The sequence below is a fragment of the Bufo gargarizans genome, chromosome 5, assembly GCF_014858855.1.
Source record: "Bufo gargarizans isolate SCDJY-AF-19 chromosome 5, ASM1485885v1, whole genome shotgun sequence".
Classification (NCBI taxonomy): domain Eukaryota; kingdom Metazoa; phylum Chordata; class Amphibia; order Anura; family Bufonidae; genus Bufo; species Bufo gargarizans.
The window spans coordinates 198,540,131-198,563,777 of NC_058084.1; the positions used below are offsets into that span (position 1 = coordinate 198,540,131).

Consider the following 23,647-nt stretch of genomic DNA (forward strand, 5'->3'; position numbering starts at 1 on the left):
TTTACTAAGCTTTCTGTATTAAGAATGCTATTATTTTCCCTTATAACCATGTTATAAGGGAAAATAATAAAGATCGGGTCCCGATCGTCTCCTAGCAACCACTTGCTTGCAGATGCTTGCGATTTTCACGCAGCCCTATTCACTTCTATGGGGCCTGCGTTGCGTGTAAAACGCACAATATAGAGCTTTCTGCGATTTTCACGCAACGCACCAGTGATGCGTGAAAATCACCGCTCATGTACACAGCCCCATTGAAGTGAATGGGTCCGGATTCAGTGCGGGTGCAATGCTTTCACCTCACGTATTGCACCCGCACAGAATTCTCGCCCGTGTGAAAGGGGCCTTAGGCCTTATTCACACAGTCAGTGTTCGGTCAGTGATTTCCATCAGTGATTTTGCCAAGTTGTACTTTAAAATGGCACCATGTATTGCATACAGTGTAGTGGGAAGCTGAAAGAAAAAAATTCCATATGTTGTAGAATTGGAAAAATAATGCAATTCTGCCACAATTTTATGAGTTTTGAGTTTGAGTTCTTGTGCAGAAAAAAAAATACTTATTACCTTCAATCACTGGACAGTAGAATACCATATTTTGTCCTCATTCACATTTCAGTTTTTCACTGACCCATTGATTTAAATGTGTCTGTTCACACATCAGTACTTTCTTACTGACAATAGATCAATAAAAAAAAATCACGGAGACATGTACTACTTTGGTCCGTGATGCGGAACCAACCATGTGCATTGAAGTCTATGGGTCAGTGAAAATCATGGCATCTATGGTGCCTCCATTTTTCACGGAAGACAGATTGGAAATGCTCTTGAAATTATTTTCAGCTGAGCAGGGTCTTTGGATTACGGATGACACATGGAGGATAAAAAGAGACATGGACCATCCACGGACCCTTCACAGACATCTTCCCTGATTAAGTAAGGGCACTTTTTTTCACGTACGTAATATTGACATGGAAATGTGAACGTGGCCTTATGTAGTTTTTCTTGTGTTTTACTGCTCCCAGGGAAAGCCACTTCAGAAGGGTTAAATGTCTACAAGTGGCTTTATCACCAATTACAGAAATGAGTCCCAGGAGTCTGCTGTTTAAAACAGCTGAAACCCATCGTCTTTGGCACCCTCTTTTAAGCAGGCACCATTTTTGAAGACAATCACAGAGTGTCATATACACTACGTGCAGAATTATTAGGCAAATGAGTATTTTGACCACATCATCCTCTTTATGCATGTTGTCTTACTCCAAGCTGTATAGGCTCGAAAGCCTACTACCAACTAAGCATATTAGGTGATGTGCATCTCTGTAATGAGAAGGGGTGTGGTCTAATGACATCAACACCCTATATCAGGTGTGCATAATTATTAGGCAACTCCTTTCCTTTGGCAAAATGGGTCAAAAGAAGGACTTGACAGGCTCAGAAAAGTCAAAAATAGTGAGATATCTTGCAGAGGGATGCAGCACTCTTAAAATTGCAAAGCCTCTGAAGCGTGATCATCGAACAATCAAGCGTTTCATTCAAAATAGTCAACAGGGTCGCAAGAAGCGTGTGGAAAAACCAAGATGCCACTTGCCACCAGTTTGGCCATATTTCAGAGCTGCAACATCAGTGGAGTGCCCAAAAGCACAAGGTGTGCAATACTCAGAGACATGGCCAAGGTAAGAAAGGCTGAAAGACGACCACCACTGAACAAGACACACAAGCTAAAAAGTCAATACTGGGCCAAGAAATATCTCAAGACTGATTTTTCTAAGGTTTTATGGACTGATGAAATGAGAGTGAGTCTTGATGGGCCAGATCGCTGGATTGGTAAAGGGCAGAGAGCTCCAGTCCGACTCAGACGCCAGCAAGGTGGAGGTGGAGTACTAGTTTGGGCTGGTATAATCAAAGATGAGCTTGTGGGGCCTTTTGGGGTTGAGGATGGAGTCAAGCTCAACTCCCAGTCCTACTGCCAGTTTCTGGAAGACACCTTCTTCAAGCAGTGGTACAGGAAGAAGTCTGCAAGGTAAGAAAAACATGATTTTCATGCAGGACAATGCTCCATCACACGCGTCCAAGTACTCCACAACGTGGCTGGCAAGAAAGGGTATAAAAGAAGAAAATCTAATGACATGGCCTCCTTGTTCACCTGATCTGAACCCCATTGAGAACCTGTGGTCCAACATCAAATGTGAGATTTACAAGGAGGGAAAACAGTACACCTCTCTGAACAGTGTCTGGGAGGCTGTGGTTGCTGCTGCACGCAATGTTGATGGTGAACAGATCAAAACACTGACAGAATCCATGGATGGCAGGCTTTTGAGTGTCCTTGCAAAGAAAGATGGCTATATTGGTCACTGATTTGTTTTTGTTTTGTTTTTGAATGTCAGAAATGTATATTTGTGAATGTTGAGATGTTATATTGGTTTCACTGGTAAAAATAAATAATTGAAATGGGTATATATTAGTTTTTTGTTAAGTTGCCTAATAATTATGTACAGTAATAGTCACCTGCACACACAGATATCCCCCTAAAATAGCTAAAACTAAAAACAAACTAAAAACTACTTCCAAAAATATTCAGCTTTGATATTAATGAGTTTTTTGGGTTCATTGAGAACATGATTGTTGTTCAATAATAAAATTAATCCTCAAAAATACAACTTGCCTAATAATTCTGCACTCCCTGTAGTAGTGTGAAAGCTATCATCAAATATATCACAGAAATATCAGCTATTCAATTTAAAATTTAACTTTTACTGGATATTATTTAAGAGAAGTTTTGATTCCAAGTATTTCATGATATTATCAAATGCCAGACTGAAGGTAGAATCAAAACCCACCGTAGACATCAAGGCAGTAGGTCACTTGGTATTGAAGGTAAGAGATATAGCACTTACAGTTAGATGATTCTCATATATAGCTGGATCAGATCTGGTGAGGTCAGGAGGAATAATTATCCCTAATGATACCCTATGGTGTCTACCCCTGCCTACAGGCAGAGCACCCGCCCCGAAAGGGGCGACCCCACCTCTCGGTGGCTAAACCCTTTCCTTACCCTCACGTGACCCTAAGATGTTACCTCACGGTGGGCTAATTGGTTCTCCCTCTGTTTGAAGGACAAGGATGACAGGCCTAGATGGTATAAAATTTGTTGTCCCGACGCGTTTCCCCAAGTCACAATCCTTGGTTCCTCAGGGGACTTTGTTGGTTACATTCACCATAGCCGAAGGATGGTGACTATATACTGGCGATGATAGTGGCTGATGATACGCAACCTCTATGTATTGAAGCAGAGTTTAAATAGCAGAGTTTTGGCGCTAGATAGATAGTACGCCCCCTCTGACTCATAAGTGAATGATATCTAGAGTGGCCAATCATTACTAGTGCCCCACAATGCCGGTCATATCATTGGTTTTAGGTCTAGATAGCGTGGTGATGATGTACCTGTCATCCAGCCCCGCTGTTGGTTCCTTCAGAGCGCGGCGATAATGCTAGGCGTCACATCCGGTCATGTGTTTGGGAGTTCAAACCTCACATGATCACTACTTCCTCTTTGTGGAACGCAGGCTTATCCGGCTGTGGAACGCATCGTGTATTACATATGTATTCACTACGATCGGTCTAGTTTTAAATATATATTTACTAATATTAGCATGGTCCAATACTCTGCGACTAGGTAAAAACTGAAGAAATTAGATTGGAATATATATTATATTAAATCGATGTCTCAATTCGATAAGTCATGTAAGGAGATGTATAAGACTTGTAAACCTATTACGGTTCAGATATACTCTAGAATCCTGGTCTTATTAATGAGTTAACGGATCCCATGTCTGTGGTTAGTTGGCTGGAGACATAGTTGGAAATGAGGGAGGAGTTTCATCAGATGAAGCATGTATAGGAGATTTGTTCGTTGAGTCCCTGGGGGTAGATGAGAATGAACAAACACGAGGTCTAGGTCCCTTCACCGACCTAAAAATGAAAAGTAGGAAAACTCCACCCCCTCAGGATACTCTAGTTATAGATCTATTTGTTAAATTGGTAACAGACCAATTGACCAAACTAGAGAAATCACAAAAGATACAGAATAGTAACCTGAGCAAGGATGAAATGCAGGCCCTTATTAAGCTTGAAAAAGATCCCACAATCATATTTAAACCATCTGATAAAGGGGGCAATGTCGTTATTATAAATCATGATACGTATAGGGATATGTGTCTGTGCTTGTTAAATGAGACTACGTGCTATACCATCTTACCCTCAAATCCCACGGTTAAATTTAATAAGGAGTTAGAGACCATACTGATCCAGGCACTTGACGACAGATTAATATCTAAGGAGGAAATGTGTTTTATGCTGTTCAGTCATCCACAAATCCCGACTTTCTATGCGCTCCCCAAGATCCACAAGGTAAATCCACCACATACATATGGCGTCAGCTCGTATATTGACAAGGTTTTGAGACCTTTTGTTCTCTCTCTACCATCCCATATTAGAGACACCAGAGATTTACTGCTTAAAAGTGAAAATATTGAAGTCGCAGATACCATCCATTTAGCCTCTATAGATGTCGAGGCACTATATACCAGCATACCCCACTCCTGGGGGATCACTGCGATTAGGTACATGGTACATAAGCACTCGTGGTACACAATACCAGCGACATTCAGATTTTGTCATCAAGATCTTGGAATTCACACTATCGCACAATTATTATTTTTTTGGAAACACGTTTCCACCACCAGCTCAGGGGCACAGCGATGGGTAGCCCTTGTGCGCCCAGTTACGCTAATTTGTTCCTGGGCTGGTGGGAGGATATGCTGGTATTCAATGAGTCATGTCATCGATGGGCCCCCAATATTTTATACTGGGGCCGCTACATCGATGACGTGTTCATTCTATGGGATGGTGAGAGAGAGGAATTCTCAAACTTTGTGAAACATCTCAATATCAATGAGATAGGCCTGAAGTTTACATCCGAAATTAACCACGAAACACTGGCATTTCTTGATGTTCGTATATCCAAACATCTGGGTCAATTACATACCGAAACCTATAGGAAACCCACCTCCACCAATAGTTTGCTTCAGTGGGACAGCCACCATCCAGTAAGCCTCAAACGAGGCATTCCTAGGGGCCAATATTTGCGCATGAAGAGAAATTGTTCTTCCCACGCTGCATTCTATAAACAGTCTGCAGACTTACGGGATAGGTTTCTACAGCGGGGGTACCTGGATCAGGTACTAAGGGAGGCATTTCAACATGCCAATCAGAGAGATCGTCATTCTCTTCTTGCGACAAATGCCCTTTGCTGCCAAACTGATACGATTACAAGAATCATTGGTACTTTTGACAAACAAAGTCGGAAAGTGAGGGACATCCTGAATAACAACTGGGGTATCTTACTCTCCGATCCTGATATAGCCGAATTTTTTACCAACTACCCCCGCCATCACTTACAGACGTGGTAGATCACTACGGGATAGACTGATACACAGTCATTACCAGAGACCACGGAGTGACCCCACCTGGCTTGGGAATAGACCTCCAGGAATGTATAAACGTGGAAACAACTGTGTATGTTGCACACACATATTAAAATCCAACTCCTTCACTAGCAGTAGCACGGGTACTACATATCAAAACTATGACTTTGCCAACTGCCGTACTCAAGGAGTAATATATATGTGTTCATGTGGCTGTCCACTAAACTATATTGGAAAGACCAAACGTGAATTTAGGCGGAGGGTATGCGAACACCTAGGCGATATTAGGAACAAAAGGGATAGACCAATAGCACGCCACATTAATGAATATCATGGTGGGGATGCTAAAACACTTAAGTTCCAGGTGGTTGAGGTAGTTAGACAATCACCTAGGGGTGGTGACTGGGATAACAAAATATTGAGAAAGGAAGCCCAGTGGATCCATAGATTGAAAACAGTTTACCCCCAGGGTCTCAATGAACAAATCTCCTATACATGCTTCATCTGATGTAACTCCTCCCTCATTTCCAACTATGTCTCCAGCCAACTAACCACAGACATGGGATCCGTTAACTCATTAATAAGACCAGGATTCTAGAGTATATCTGAACCGTAATAGGTTCACAAGTCTTATACATGTCCTTACATGACTTATCGAATTGAGACATCGATTTAATATAATATATATTCCAATCTAATTTCTTCAGTTTTTACCTAGTCGCAGAGTATTGGACCATGCTAATATTAGTAAATATATATTTAAAACTAGACCGATCGTAGTGAATACATATGTAATACACGATGCATTCCACAGCCGGATAAGCCTGCGTTCCACAGAGAGGAAGTAGTGATCATGTGAGGTTTGAAGTCCCAAACACATGACCGGATGTGACGCCTAGCATTATTGCCGCGCTCTGAAGGAACCAACAGCGGGGCTGGATGACAGGTACATCATCACCACGCTATCTAGACCTAAAACCAATGATATGACCGGCATTGTGGGGCACTAGTAATGATTGGCCACTCTAGATATCATTCACTTATGAGTCAGAGGGGGCGGTACTATCTATCTGGCGCCAAAACTCTGCTATTTAAACTCTGCTTCAATACATAGAGGTTGCGTATCATCAGCCACTATCATCGCCAGTATATAGCCACCATCCTTCGGCTATGGTAAATGTAACCAACAAAGTCCCCTGAGGAACCAAGGATTGTGACTTGGGGAAAAGCGTCGGGACAACAAATTTTATACCATCTAGGACTGTCATCCTTTAGCCCACCGTGAGGTAACATCTTAGGGTCACGTGAGGGTAAGGAAAGGGTTTAGCCACCGAGAGGGGCGGGTGCTCTGCCTGTAGGCAGGGGTAGACACCATAGGGTATCATTAGGGATAATTATTCCTCCTGACCTCACCAGATCTGATCCAGCTATATATGAGAATCATCTAACTGTAAGTGCTATATCTCTTACCTTCAATACCAAGTGACCTACTGCCTTGATGTCTACGGTGGGTTTTGATTCTATCTTCAGTCTGGCATTTGATAATATCATGAAATACTTGGAATCAAAACTTCTCTTAAATAATATCCAGTAAAAGTTAAATTTTAAATTGAATAGCTGATATTTCTGTGATATACCATTTTTGAAGACCAGAATTCTGCTGTACATGTACAGTAGAGGTCTGGAGGAGTTGAATATTGATGACGTATTTTTGCTGTAAACGCCACATGTTAGGCCACACTCTCTTTCTGCTGAAGCCAAGCTTTTTTCCAGTAAGGGATCCTGCACACGACAGCGCAGTGTTTTGTGGTCCGCAAATTGCAGATCCACAAAACTCGGATTACATCCGTGTGCGTTCTGCAAAAAATGCGTCTTGGATGCGGACCCAAACAACATTTGTGTGCATGAGGCCTCAGTCAGGCTCTTTTGTTGTGCTAGGCACAGATAAGTTCTGTAAACATAGATGTGCCAAATTACACCTCATTTTTTTTAAATCAATTTATGCCAGAATATAAATGCTCTTACATTAGTAAATGGGGCCAATGGGTAGAAATTAAAAAAGTGTCTTCTGCTTTTGCATAGATTGCATGCATATGCATATTAGTTCAGTTTTTATCACATGGATTTCAGCAGCATAGAAAATAAGTAATCCTTTAAGCCACAGAAAACCCAGAACAAATCATAAAAAACAACCTGTGAGTCTGTATTTGATTTGTATTTTGATACACAAGTATGAATGAACCTTTATGAAACAGAATTTGGCAGGTCTATGTTCTGTACGCCCCTGACCAAACCTTACTTCCTTACTAGCCATTCCCTGCAGTCATTTTGTAGGTTCTATTCAACATTTCCTGCTCAGTCTTTTACTACTAGTGCGTTACAGTGCTGTGTTTTAGCACAATAGATTGTTTTTTTTAGCTTTTTTGAGACTATTGCCAGTGCTTGAATTGCACATTGACTAAGATACAAAAATAACTTGAAGCTCTTTAGGAAACAAAGAGTACATTGTAAGGAGTACAACAGTTGCACCTGATCTCCACACTTCGTCAGTTCCTCGCCTGCCCTAAATTTAGAACTGATATGTCAGAGACGCCACGTAAGAATGCAGGGTGTAGGTTCTGTAACATTCACAGCAGTTATGTTTCTCCATATGTAGTGGTGGAAAATATTGAAATGTGTCAGAAAATAATACCCAATAAAAGTAAATGATTTAAAGTGACAGTTGATATAATGTTATATACTCTATATTTACAGAGGTTCTCAGCAATGTAGATATCTGAGAACTGTATACATATCGGAAAGGGATTCCCTTGCAGCTGTTATGAGATGGAGGCCAGTTCAGACTGCACATTTACACCTGTTGTCAACTGGTTGGATTAACCAATCACCTACCTAAGGGCCTTTCTCTGGTCTACATTCATCCCTGTATGCTGGCAGACATTTGTCATTACTTTTTGTCAGTACACATACAGTCAGGTTCATAAATATTGGGACATTGACACAATTCTAACATTTTTGGCTCGATACACCACCACAATGGATTTGAAATGAAACTAAAAATATGTGCTTTAACTGCAGACTGTCAGCTTTAATTTTTTTGTCATCTGTGTTTTTATTGTTTTGGATAGCTAAAAGAAGATATCCAATATGGTCATGACAAAATACAAACATACCCCATATGGGGTCATGAACAGCAGTGAGTAACATGACACATTAACAATACAGCATATGACTAGTATTACCTCATACTAAGTTACATATCCTGTTGATCCTAATGGGTAACAAACTTGATTTATAACTATAACCTTAGACTAGCCTAGAGGTTTAGTATACCCATAAGAGAGGATATATATGTAGGCTAATGTGGAAAAGGAGAGGGGGGGAGGGGGGGAGGAAAGGAAGAAGGGGGGGAGGGTGGTTATTTCAGGAAACTATTTCACTAAGTGTACAGGAGGAGAAATTAGCACGAATTTCTTTGCAATACGAAGAATTCAGCCAAACTTTCCAACATTTGAGAAACTTATGATGGGTGCGACATGATCTACTGGACATCTCTTCAAACCTACAAATTTGATGTAACGTCTCAATCCATTCGCTAGCAGTGGGGGGAACAGTATTTAGCCATTTCAGGGGAATTAGAGATTTGGCTGCTGCCAAAAATTGGGTAATCAATGACAAAGAGTGTTGGCTCATCCCCGACGAAGGAGATCCAAGTAAGACCAGGGCCGGAGTCAACGTTAGTTGTGAACCCAGAATCTCACTTGCTATACGTTCAATTTCAGACCAAAAGGGTCGTATAATTGGGCAGTCCCACCATATATGAGTATGTGTACCAACCATAGAGTTACATCTCCAACACTGATTAGTGGGGGAGAGGCCATGTGCATAAAGAAACTCAGGAGTTTTATACCAGCGAGCAAGGATTTTGTAATGTGTTTCTTGCAGTCGAACACATCTTGAGTAGCCGTGGGAGTTCTGAAGGATTTTTGTTTTTTCCATCTCAGTAAAGGAAAGACCCAGCTCCTTTTCCCAGGACAAGATATACCCAGGGCTACTCAAGTGTTTCACTTCTCTCAGCACCGATAACACTTTAGAGAGTCTCTCAAACCTGGGGACAATAGATGATAGATCTGATTCAAAATCAGTAAGCTCTCTGAAGGGATAACTGACTAGTAGGAAATCAGCACAGCACCTGTTAAAGTGTGAGAGATGCAAAAAGGTGAGATTAAAGTTTGGAAGCAATTCTTGCAATTCCATACAGCCAGGAATCCCTCCGCTCGGGAATAAATTTGAAACTGTCACATGTGCAAGTTGGTCCCACATGGGTTTAAAGGTTAGAGATTCTCTACCAACGACCAGGCTGGAGGGCAATAATGGCGAGATTTTAGGAGCTAGATAAGACGAGAGTGAGGCCCAGGTATTTGAAGCACCTTTAAAAAGCAGGTTAGAATCAAGTGGGTTATACTTATTGCGCACTTTAGAGGGGATCCACATATCTCATAATAAGTCTCCTTTATAAGCCCTTGCAGACCAACGGGATAAATTTTGCGGATCAGCAAATCCAGTCAAATTGATCCATCTTCTCAATTGAATCGCCTTATATAATGTTTGTACATCTGGCAAATTTATGCCTCCTTTTGCGGAAGGTCTAGCTAGGAGATCATGTGATAAACGAGGACGCTTCTGTTTCCATAAATACCTCGAGAAGAGTGATCTTATTTTGGTAAAGAAGACTTGTGGTAAAGCAGTCGGCAGCATTTGCACTTTATATAAGACTTTGGGAAGAATATATGTTTGTATGACATTCTTCCTACCAAACCATGAGATTAGAGGGATATCATAATCTGATAGGATTTTCTGGATTTCCGCAAGGAGTGGACGAAAGTTCATGTCATATACTTTATATATGGATGAGGGGATATGTACTCCTAGGTACTTGAGGGAAGAAGGGGACCACACAAACGGTGAGACACCCTTGACTCTCTGTAAACTTTGTTTAGTAAGGGATATATTTAGTAACTCCGATTTTGTGATATTCACTTTGAAGTTTGACACCGCCCCATAAGCCGCAAACAGATCAACCAGACAGGGCAGCCCAACCTCTGGATCAGGTAGTAGGAACAGTAGATCATCTGCAAAGGCCAGCACTTTCAGTTCCCCTTCAGGAGTAGGAAAGCCCTTAATGCATGAGGTGTTGCCTTACTCTTTGCAGCAAAGTTTCCATTACTAGCACAAATAGAGTAGGGGAGAGAGTGTAGCCTGTCAGCTTTAATTTGAGGCTATTTACATCCAAATCAAGTGAACGGTGTAGGAATTACAACAGTTTGCATATGTGCCTCCCACTTGTTAAAGGATCAAAAGTAATGGGGCAATTGGCTTCTCAGCTGTTCCATGGCCAGGTGTGTGTTATTCCCTCATTATTCCAATTACAATGAGCAGATAAAAGGTCCAGAGTTCAAGTTAAGTGTGCTATTTGCATTTGGAATCTGTTGCTGTCAACTCTCAAGATGAGATCCAAAGAGCTGTCACTATCAGTGAAGCAAGCCATCACTAGGCTGAAAAAACAAAACGAACCCATCAGAGAGATAGCAAAAACATTAGGCATGGCCAAAACAACAGTTTGGAACATTCTTAAAAAGAAGGAACGCATCGGTTAGCTTAGCAACACCAAAAGACCCGGAAGACCACGGAAAACAACTGTGTTGGATGACTTAAGAATTCTTTCCCTGGTGAAAAAAAACACCCTTCACAACAATTGACCAGATCAAGAACACTCTCCAGGAGGTAGGTGTATGTGTGTCAAGGTCAACAATCAAGAGAAGACTTCAAGAGAGTGAATACAGAGGTTTCACCACAAGATGTAAACCATTGGTGAGCCTCAAAAACAGTAAGGCCAGATTAGAGTTTGCCAAACGACATCTAAAAAAGCCTTCACAGTTCTGGAACAACATCTTATGGGAAGATGAGACCAAGATCTACTTGTACCAGAGTGATGAGAAGAGAAGAGTATAGAGAAGGAAAGAAACTGCTCATGATCCTAAGCATACCACCTCATCAGTGAAGCATAGTGGTGTTAGTGTCATGGCATGGGCATGTATGGCTGCCAATGGAACTGGTTCTCTTGTATTTATTGATAATGTGACTGACAAAAGCAGCAGGATGAATTCTGAAGTGTTTCGGGCAATATTATCTGCTCATATTCAGCCAAATGCTTCAGAACTTATTGGACGGCGCTTCACAGTGCAGATAGACAATTACCCAAAGCATACTGCAAAAGCAACCAAAGAGTTTTTTAAGGGAAAGAAGTGGAATGTTATGCAATTGCCAAGTCAATCACCTGACCTGAATCCGATTGAGCATGCATTTCACTTGCTGAAGACAAAACTGAAGAGAAAATGCCCCAAGAACAAGCAGGAACTGAAGACAGTTGCAGTAGAGGCCTGGCAGAGCATCACCAGGGATGAAACCCAGCGTCTGGTGATGTATTTTCAACAAAGTATTAAAAAGTGAAAGTTTGATGTATGATTATTATTCTGTCCCATTACTTTTGGTCCCTTAACAAGTGGGAGGCACATATGCAAACTGTTGTAATTCCTGCACCGTTCACCTGATTTGGATGTAAATACCCTCAAATTAAAGCTGACAGTTAGCAGTTAAAGCACATCTTGTTTGTTTCATTTCAAATCCATTGTGGTGGTGTATAGAGCCAAAAAAATTAGCATTGTGTCGATGTCCCAATGTTTATGAACCTGGCTGTATTCACATTAGTCCTTATTAGGACTCACAATCTACTGTCTCTCTACCTTCGCTTTCTTGGATGCAAACTCACTAGGCTAATTTCATGGAACCCCAATTAACCTATCAGCAGTAGCATACTTCCTATGGAGGCAGACCATGTGACTGCCATGGTGCCTGTGGCGAGAGGAGGCCTGGCAATGGACTCTCTCTGCCTTCCAACATAGATCCTTGATTTTTTTTCCTGCAGCTGCCACTAGAGATAGCTCAATGTAAAGATATTTTTACAGCTGCCATTGAATTCAAAGGTAACTGTATAAATTCCTATGCTCTGAGCTCCCCCTTGTGTAGCCAGTTTATCATGAACTGAAGAGAAGCATAGTGATTAGCTAGGGTAATGTATGTCAGATTTAGGAAATTACAACAAAAGTTGCACAATGTCACAAGTTCACACCACCAGGGGGTGGCTTAAAAAGTGGTGTAACATCTATATACATATTGAAAGATGCACCAAACAAAAAAAAATAGCTTGGTCACTAAGTCCGTGTTCACATCAGCAGCAGCATGAGGATCCAACTGTCTGATCTGGAACAAATGCCAACTGTCGGCTGCACCAAAAACCGTTGCATGCAATGGCTTTTGTGAGGCCAAGACCCGAGATGCTGGAAAGTTGCCGGATCAAGTTATAGTCAATAGCGATCCGGCGGTGATGCCAGATCCAGTGAACTCCGGTAAGCTGTTGTCTGCTGGAACAGTCTGCTGGAGACTTTCACCGGAGATGTGAATGTGGCCTAAGGGGTTTAAAAACAACAGGTGTTAAAACGCACTGAGGCACATTTACATACGCCGGTCTTAGTTTCCCCCTGCCCTAATATTCGTCTAATTTATGACGAGACAATCACCTCTTCATAAATTAGGTGCCTCTGTGGCAGTCCTTCTGCTTGGCAATAAAGCTGTTTCCCACCATAAATTTTAGTAAATTCGCCAGGGTTGGAGTCCCAGCACGACCCCTAACGCACTCCCGTCTCTGTCCTCCCCAAATGGCGAACACGTAAAACTGTCTATAAGACTACACATTGTTGCGGGGCCAGTTAAAAATGGGACTTCTTGTGACTATTTCTCAACTAAAATAGTGGCAAGTCCTTTAATAATTGTGCCCCACTATTTGTTAAAAATGCCACAAACCATCAAAAAAAAAGGCAACAAAAATACTGCACAAGTTAGTTTTTGATGTAGTTTTTTTAAATCCAGAGTCAGAAGTGGATCCAGTCCTTCCTTAAGTCTAACATCTAATGGTCGTTTTCTTGTAAGACAGATTCAAATTCACTAATTGGTCTAAATAGTATACACATGGAAATGTTGCGCAAATGAGTAGAATTTTGGCATCATCTCAATGAAAGTGGGAAAATTGTGGCACAACTCACCACTCAAAAGGGAGACAGAAACGTACACCAGCCCTGGGGTGGTGTAGAAGTAAGACAGTTTTTACGACAAAATCGGGCACAAAATAAGGCGCACCTACATAAATAGGACAGAAATTAGGCACAAAAGTTAGGCCTCTTTCATATGGGCGAGTTTTCAGCGCGTGTGCAATGCGTGAGGTGAACGCATTGCACCCGCACTGAGCCTGGACCCATTCATTTCTATGGGGCTGTGCACATGAGCGATGATTTTCACGCATCACTTGTGCGTTGCATGAAAATCGCAGCATGCTCTATATTGTGCGTTTTTCACGCAACGTAGGCCCCATAGAAGTAAATGGGGCTGCGTGAAAATCGCAATCATCCGCAAGCAAGTGCGGATGCAGTGCGATTTTCATGCATGGTTGCTAAGGAGACGATCGAGATGGGGACCCGATCTTTATTATTTTCCCTTATAACATGGTTATAAGGGAAAATAATAGCATTATTAATACAGAATGCTAAGTAAATTAGGGATGGAGGGGTTAAAAAATAATAAACAAATTTAACTCACCCTATCCACTTGGTCGCGTAGCAGATCCCCTCTTCTTTCTTCTTTCTTCAGGACCTGGGTAAAAGAACCTGTGTTGATGTCACTGCACTCATCACATGGTCCATCACATGGTCCATCACCAAGGGGATAGACAATGTGATGAGTGCAGTGATGTCATCAAAGGTCCTTTAGCCAGGTCCTGAAGAAAGAAGAAAGAAGAGGAGATCCACTATGCGGCCAAGTGGATAGGGTGAGGTAAATTTGTTTATTATTTTTAACCCTTCAATGGACATTTGACTAAGCATTCTGTATTAAGAATGCTATTATTTTCCCTTATAACTAGAGGTGGGACGACAAATCCCTCGAATCTTGTTGGATTTGTGGACTCGAATCCCAACGTAATTTAGTCAAATTTGAATCTGACGAATCCCGATATCCGCCGCCGTGCCACACAGCGCGGTGGGCGGGTGTATCAACAGAGGGAGGAGGGGCTGGGGCCTGGCATCTGGATTAGGAATGACAGCGGGGACCGGTGCAGTCCCTGTATTCTAATGCATCGGTCCCGCTCACTGTAGTATGATGTTATCTAACCTGCATTGTTAAGATATAATTTATGAATGAAGCAGGCGGCACGGGCGCATGGCATAGTGAGTGACGTGCCGTCCTCCCGGCCTGCCTCCTCCTTCCTCCCTCCTCTCTGCTACAGAACTTAATGTTGTAAGTAATACAGATGGATTACACATGATTATTATATCATAACAATGCAGGTTAGATAAGATTATACTGCAGTGAGCAGGGCCGGTGCATTAGAATACAGGGACTGCACCAGTCCCCGCTACCATTCCTAATCCTGATGCCGGCCCCCAGCCCCTGTATTGGGGGTCATTCACACTGCAGGGACACTGTTATGGGGGGATCTGTGGATGGCACATAGCATAAGATGCTATATATGTGTCATCCACAGATCCTCCCCATCACAGTGCCATCCAGAGATCATCATAACAGTGCCATCCAGAGATCCCCCATAACAGTGCCATCCACAGATCCCCCATTACTGTTTGGATCACTTTGTCACTTACACCGTTCACACAATTCTTATGTACAGGATTCGTAGGATTTGAGATTCGAAAGATTCAATATATTCGAGAACCTTTTTGCATTTGGATTCGTCCCACCTCTACTTATAACCGTGTTATAAGGGAAAATAATAAAATTTACTCAACATTGATCCCAAACCCGAACTTCTGTGAAGAAGTCCGGGTTCGGGTCTGGGTACCAAACATGCCGATTTTTCTCAAGCATGTGCAAAATGCATTAAAACGCTTTGCACTTGCGCAGAAAAATCTGAGATTTTTCTCCCACTTTTGCGTCTTATGGGGTGTAAAATATGGTAGTTATTAGATCTTCCCTCAGTCGTCTTTTTCTAAATGAAATAACCCTAATTTTGATAATCTTTCAGGGTACTGTAATCCCCCCATTCCTGTTATTACTTTAGTTGCCCTCCTCTGAACCCTCTCCAACTCTGCTATGTCTGCCTTGTTCACAGGAGCCCAAAACTGTGTGGGCTGACTAGTGATTTTGTCTTAAAACTTTAAATAGGTGCAACAGATGCAAATGCCTCCAAAACAGGCACAAAAACAGTTGGTAAATAAGACAGTTGTAAACAGGCTTTTTAGCCATGAAAACAAGCCGTGACACTTTAAATGGTGTTTGGCATTGCATGGCATTTTTTGCACCAATGTATTTTTCCCACACAGTGGCCGGTACATACTTTCCTATAAAAACAATAAAATATTTAAAAAATTCAGCTGAAAACAGCAGATGCTAAAACACCCTGGGGGTCAGTTCTGAACATTTTCATTCCAGCTTTTGGCATAAAAATGTTCCACAACTCTGTACTTTGCGCTGCATTTGACTCATAGGAGGAGTCATAGGAGTGGATGGAGTGGCGGTGGTGTGCCTGGGGCAGGGACTTCTGCCCTGAAAAATTTCCAGGCATAAATGTTGGCGAAAAAATACTCCAGCCAGTGGCAGATCTAGTTTTTCCACAAGACGCACGGACTGCTAAAGGTGTGCCTAATTTATGAGGAGGCACAAGCCTCAGCATGAATTAGGTGCATTTCCCACCAGCAAAGCCAGCTCAAAAGGGGAGTAAAAGAGTGGCGTAAAAAGACAGTCTTTGTAAGTGACCCATACTATTTGCCAAAAAATGGCACAAACCATCTATAAAACAGTAACAAAAATTCTGCAGAAGATAGATGTTGTGTATGTGTTATTTGGGCATAAAAACCCCACCATGACAGAAACACAGTGTAGCAGCACCCTAAGACATTATGTTCAGGATTGACCTTGTTCCTGTATGGAAAGCTTGGTAGGCACCCCCCCCCCCCTCCCATTGGCTGCCAACAGATTGAGATATAAAGTTGCTGCGTGAATTCACACTGGCTGAGGAATAAAGGAGCCTGTAAGAGAGGTGTGCTGCCATCATCCATTTTTCAATGGAGAAAACCTTTTTAAATAAAATTTTGTTTTTATAGACAGGAAGCCAGAATTTTCCTGGAGTCCCCTATTGAATATTAGCCCCAGCAAATTTACTAACATTTACGTCTGAAAACAGGTGTCTCCCGTACCACCCTTAAGCATCATTCTTCTGATCCATCAGTATCTACCACACCCCATGCACTCAGAAGCACTACCTTTTGTGTCACCCCTATTTACTCATAGATTGTAAGCTTTTGTGAGCACATGCATATATCGTTGTGCCTTCTTACATATATAATGGCCCCAATTGTGCCCCCACCTTCCCTCACATCACCGCCAGTGTCGACATTAATAAAAAAAAAAAAAAAATATATTCACCTCATTTACTTGAAGGAGTGGTGACACTGGTTCCTCACTGGATGGGCAGGACAGGACGCGCTCCCAGCGTGATGTCCTGCTGCATCCAGAGAAAGAGATATTTACACACATGATGGTGTTTGAAAGGACCTGTGATGACATCAAGACGCCTGAAGCATCAGGTCCTGTGAGGAGCTAGTGTCTCGGCTCCTGTAATGAGGTATTATATATATTTTTAACCCCTGAATGACCATTTTCTACTAGTGTACCAGTTATGAATAGCCATTAGATGGGTGCTCTCCTGTCTAAGCGGCCTTTAAAAACAGTCCCATTGATTTCAATAGGGTCCATCTGGTCGTGAAAATGGCCAAAAATGCGACCTGTCTTATTTTTTGACGGCCTCTATTTACATTAAAACATGACCTTGTGAATGGCCCAATAGACTGCAATGGTTCTAAAAATGGCCGATCCATTACCTTCTGTGCTGCTTCATAAATACTATGCTAAATAACGAAAGGCTAATTGAGTACGCCTGTCTTATCGCACTCTCATCGCTCGCACTGACGAGCATGATGAATGACCTCCACTGCATTGGTAAAAGAAGATGATGCTTTCGAGCTGCAAGCAACTGCTTTCCATTTTCTGCTACTATTCTGTTTTGACAAGCAGAGAATGATGTTCTGTGGTTTGTGGTCTGACAGGCAGGCGCAAGTAAAAATTATGACCATAGCATACCATGGAGGGTTAAAACAGTTCTATAGCTGTTTCCCATACGTTTTATTTTTAAGTATTTCATTATAAGTTTAGATTTAGAATCCACTTTTTGGCTTAAAAATGCACAAAATGGTGCCTCCACTCTCAGAACTTTAGTGAAATTACTAGTGGTTATGTGAATGTGTGTAGTGGGCGTGCTGAACAAATCCCAGGGGTAGGCCATCAGTAAATGTATGAATAAATTGACAATTAGGTGTTACCATTCCTCTTTTAAGGGCGCTGCCACATGTCATAAAAAAACTGCGTTTTCGGTGCACCAAAAAACATATACGGTTTATGCAACAACATACAGTACATGTGTTTATGGTGTGTTTACTTCCAGGAAAAGGAAAACACACAGCAAAACCGAATCACATTAATTGAAAGATAGAGTTACATTAATAATGATAATTATCTTTATTTATATAGCGCCAACATATTCCACAGTGCTTTACAATCAGGGGGTTCATGTACAAACAGAGACATAAATAACATAGCAGCAAACAGGTCAACAACTTAAACAAGAGGAACGAGGACCCTGTTCACAAGAGATTACAATCTATGAGGCGATAGGGATGACACAAAAGGTAACAAGTGTTTGATTTGTATTTACTGTGTGGCAACACCACAATCCATCGGCGCTACTTAGTTACAATTCTGCAGCAGTGTTCCAAAACAGCTCCGTACCTCTGCTGTAATTACAAGACAGGAAACAACTTCTAAATGAATATAGGAGCACCACACACCTCCACTGAACTATATGCTGAGGTAGCGGGATACTACTTAATATCAGATCTGGGAGAAGGATTTACCTTCTTCTCTTAGTATGTCCTCCTCGCGACTGCTAGTGAGTCCACTTGTGGAGTAGTTTAAATTTTATTATTCTTCTTCAGAGGGTTTCAGGGATCTCCGCTGATGATAGGCAAAGTTCTTTTTAGGATCTTTTCAAAGCTCGCCCCGGCTGGTGGCGCAGCTTTTACTTTTGTATTTCGCTCACGGTCACAGAATGGAGAGGGTGACGTCACCAGAGCTATGGTTCCTCTCAGACACCAAAAGGGATTAACCAACGCGTTTCTAGCACTACGGTGGTCTTCGTCAGGGATTCACTTAGGTGCCTTCTTTGTCTATCTTTTATCAGCTGCGGTCCTTGTCTGTTTAACCCTTACCCTGCTGTAGTATGTTTAATCAAGCCCAAATAATTCAGTTTCTTTGTTTAACCCCCTCGGTTCCATTGTGTCCATATTAAAGATCCACTGTGTCTCCTTTTTTGACATATATTTGATGTAATCTCCTCCACGTATGTCCACCTTAACTGTTTCAACCCCACAAAATGAAGAGCCTTCAAACCTACCTCTATGCTGTTCTCTATTATGCCTGGATAGCGGGTGGTCATCTACTTTCTTTTTTATGTTATATAAATGCTCACTTATTCTCTTCTTCAATGGTCTCTTGGTACGGCCTATATAGATCTTTTGACATGGGCATTCAATAGCATAAATGACCCCTTTTGTGTTACAAGATATATGGTCTTTTATTTGGAATTTGTATGTGCCACTTTTATTTTCTATATGTATCCGCTTTTTATTTTGTGTCTGCCTACATCCAGCACATTTTTTGCAAGGATAAAAGCCTGTCAGTGGATTCTTTAGTTGTTTCTTATTTATTATTGCTGCACATTTTTTTGTAGGTGTAATTATGTTTCCAATATTAGCTGCTTTCCTATATACAAATGCTGGTGCTGCTGGTATCAATTCCCAAATCCATTTATCTTCCCTCAGTATATTCCAGTGCCTACGCACTATTTTCCTAAACATGTGTGTTTGAGAATTAAATGGAATTATAATCGGTGGTATTTCTTTATTCCCATACTTATATCCTTCTGCTCCCTTTTTGTCCTTATTACTATCCCCCAATAGCTGTTCTCTTTCTATCACCCTAACTTCCCCCTTCTGCACTGTTAGTATATTTGTTTCATAGCCTTTACCCTCAAATTTATTCTGCAATTTTTCAGCCTCCCTGTTATATTTTATGACATCTGTACAATTTCTCCTTAAGCGCATGAATTGGCTTCTGGGGATGTTATCCAACCACCGGGGGAGGTGGCAACTGGTTCTTGATATATAGGTATTGGAATCCATGGGTTTTTTCGTAGGAAGTTTTTTTTGTATACATTTAATTTTTTCAACATATATTATAAGGTCCAGGAAGTTGACTTCTTTAAAACTGTAATTCGGGGTGAACTCCAGATAAAACACATTTTTATTAATATCCTCTAAAAACATATTTAAAGTTTGTTCACCACCCCTCCAAATAAACACCAGATCGTCAATAAAACGCCACCAGAGGACGAGGCCCACCCGGAGCTCACCGTTGGGGAGGATGTACTCTTCTTCCCACCTTCCAACGTATAGATTAGCGAACCCCAGTGCGAACCTCGTCCCCATCGCGGTCCCCCACGTCTGGAGGTAAAATGTATCTTTAAATCTAAAAAAGTTTTTGGTAAAATAAATAAGATACACTCCCCTATAAAATCTATCTGGGTTTTAGATAAATTTCCCTGCTGGTGTAGAATGTGTTTGACTGCTGCGCAGACTTTTTCGTTTTCTATAACTGTATATAGGGACTTCACATCAAGAGTCCCTATAATGTCCCCTTCAATCCACGTAATGCCGTCCAGAATCTGCAATATGTGTTTAGTATCCTTCAAATATGCGTATAAGTTTTGAGCACATGGTTGCAGATACTGGTCAACATACTTGGATAGAGCACTAGTTAGACATTCTACCCCGAAAACTATAGGCTCCCGGGTGGTTTATTTATATCCTTATGTATTTTTGGGTTCTGATAAAATATAGGCAATTTTGGGTATTTGATGTTAATAAATGAATTTTCCTGCTTGTTTAAAATCCCTTCTCTACATGCCTTCTGAACTAGATGTTGTAATTCTCTCTTATACCTCTCAAAGTGTTTGATTTGTACAATGGTCTAGCCATCATCATCAGCTGATACCTGTAGTGCTTCTGAGTGCAAGGGGTGTGGTGGATACTGATGGATCAGGTTTAGAAGAATGATGTTGAAGGGTGGTACGGGGGACGCCTGTTTTCAGATGGAAATATTAGTAATTTGCTGGGGCCAATATCCAGGCCCAGCCCCCACCACTCCCAAGTGGCGACAATGGCATAAAAATATTGTTGCACAGGCATTTAAAAAGTCACAGACTTTTTTATGCCAAAAACTAGCATAGTGTTGTTAGTAAATAAGCTGTTACAATTTGAGGGCAGTTCCTCTTTAACATCAGTACGATCAGTTACTATGCCATTTTCCGCTGTGCACATTAAAGGCATCTGGTCCTGTGCCATGAAACTCAAAAGGCGTTTAATAATTTTATGAAAGGGACTCCAGGAAAATCCTGGCTTTCTGTCTATAAAAACAAAAATAAATTTAAAAAGGTTTTCTCCATTGCAGAATGGATGATGGCAACACACCTCTCCACCTGTTGTACTAAACAAGGCTCCTTTATTCCTCAGCCAGTGTAGCAACTTTATATCTCAGAAGGTTGGCAGCCAATGGGAGGGGGGTCGCCTACCAAGCTTTCCATACAGGAACAAGGTCAATCCTGAACACAATGTCTTAGGGTGCTGCTACACTGTATTTCTGTCATGGTGTTTTTTTATGCACAAATAACACATACAAAAACATCTGCAGCATTTTTGTTACGGTTTTATAGATGGTTTGTGCCATTTTTTGCCAAATAGTATGGGTCACTTACAAAGACTGGCTTTTTACGCCACTCTTTTACTCCCCTTTTGAGCTGGCTTTGCTGGTGGAAGATGCGCCTAATTCATGATGAGGCTGTTGCCTCCTCATAAATTAGGCACACCCTCAGCAGTCTGGTGGAAAAACTAGATCGGGCCCCTGGCTGGAGTATTTTTTTGCCAACATTTATGCCTGCTTCCAGGCCAAATTTTTCAGGGCCAAAGTAGGGCTGAAACGATTACTCGATTGAATCGAGTAATTCAACACAAAAAAAATCCTCAATGCACAAGGGGGTGAGATGATGGCACAAGAGGGGAAAGCTGCTGGAACAAGGAGGGAGAGCTGCTGGCACAAGGGTAGGGGCGGAGAGCTGCTGGCACAAGGTGGGGAGAGCTCTTGGCACAAGGGGGGGATAGCTGCTGGCACAAGGGGGGAAGAGCTGCTGGCACAGGGGGGAAGAGCTGCTAGCACAAGGGGGGAGAGCTGCTGGCACAAAGGGGGGGGGAGCTGATGGCTCTGGCGTGGGGAAGAGCTGATAGCTCTGGGGTGGGGGAGAGCTGATGGCTCTGGGGTGGGGGAGAGCTGATGGCTCTGGGGTGGGGGAGAGCTGATGGCTCTGGGGTGGAGGAGAGCTGATGGCTCTGGGGTGGGGGAGAGCTGATGGCTCTGGGGTGGGGGAGAGCTGAAGGCATTGGGGCGGGGGAGAGCTAAAGGCACTGGGGGAGTGGAGCTGATGGCACTGGGGTGGGGGAGAGCTGAAGGCACTGAGGGAACGGAGATAATGGCACTGGGGGATAGTGGAGCCGATGGCACTGGGGGAAACTGAAACACTTGGGCTGATCACACAGGGGGGAACACTTGGGCTGATCACACAGTGGGGAACGAGGTGTTGGGGACTGATGGAAGGGGGTCTGATGAGTTTTTATAAAGGTAAACAGTCCATTAATTTATTTATTCTTATTAGAATACTCAATTAATCATAAAAATAATCGATAGAATGCTCGATTTCTAAAATAATTTACTGAAGCCCTAGGTCGAAGTCCCTGCCCCAGGCACACCACCGCCACCCCATCCACTCCTATGACTCCTCGAATGTAGAGAGTTGTGGAAATTTTTATGCCAAAAGCTGGCATAAAAATGTTCAGAACTGATCCCCAGTTTTTTTTTAGCATCTATATAGTAGATAATTTTTTTTTATATAGTAGATAGTGTAGATAGATAGTGGGATATAGAAGGGGACAGTGGGGATTTAGTGGGGGCTGGGGTCAGTGAGGAAAGGAGGGAGAAGATTGGGCATAACAATACACTTATGAAAAATAGAACTGCTGGTAACAAGAACTGTTACATACAAACATCAACCAAGGTAACCCCAAAATCCCGGATATAGAGCAGGCTGCACTAGCTGGTACAGTGGTCATAATGGGAGATTTTAACTTCCCAGACATTGACTGGGGACATTATTCAGCCTCATCCGCAAAGTGGAGAAGATTCCTCAACTTCCTGCAGGACCACTTGAGGGGCCAGTTTGTAGAAGCTTCCTCTAAGGGGCAATGCACTGTTGGATCTGGTAATTTCTAATGATGCAGAGCTTGTTGGAAATGTTACTGTTCGAGAAACACTAGGTAATAGTGACCACAATATAATTATATTCCCCCTACACTATAAGAAGCAAACTCTGTCAGGCAGAGCAAAGACCACTAAATTTCTAAAAGGCTAATTTCCCTGGGTTGAGGACAGCATTTCAGGGCATAGACTGGGAACAGCTACTGTCACATAATAATACTGAGGATAAATGGGAGAGCTTTAAATCCACATTGAGTAATTGCACAAAAAAATGTATTCCTTTAGTTAACAAGTATAAACAGCTAAAATTAAAACCCCCATGCCTTACAGCTACTGTAAAAAGGGCAATAAAAGACAAAAAAGGGCAAAATACAAATCTGAGGGGTCAGCTGTAGCATTTGAATATTACAAAGGGCATCCTGTAATATACTCAATTGGCTAACTGTATATATGGTCTAGATCAGGCATGCTCAACCTTTGGCCCTCCAGCTGTTGCAAAACTACAACTCCCAGCATGCCCGAACAGCCTATAGCTATCGGCCAACCTACAGCAGGGCATTGTGGGAGTTGTA

General features: G+C 42.0%; 1 protein-coding gene across 3 annotated transcripts in view; it reads left to right on the forward strand.

Moving 5' to 3' along the window:
* Positions 1 to 23,647, forward strand: part of LOC122938416 (protein cordon-bleu-like) — a 503,795-nt gene that overhangs the window by 12,252 nt on the left and 467,896 nt on the right. The window lies entirely within an intron of this gene.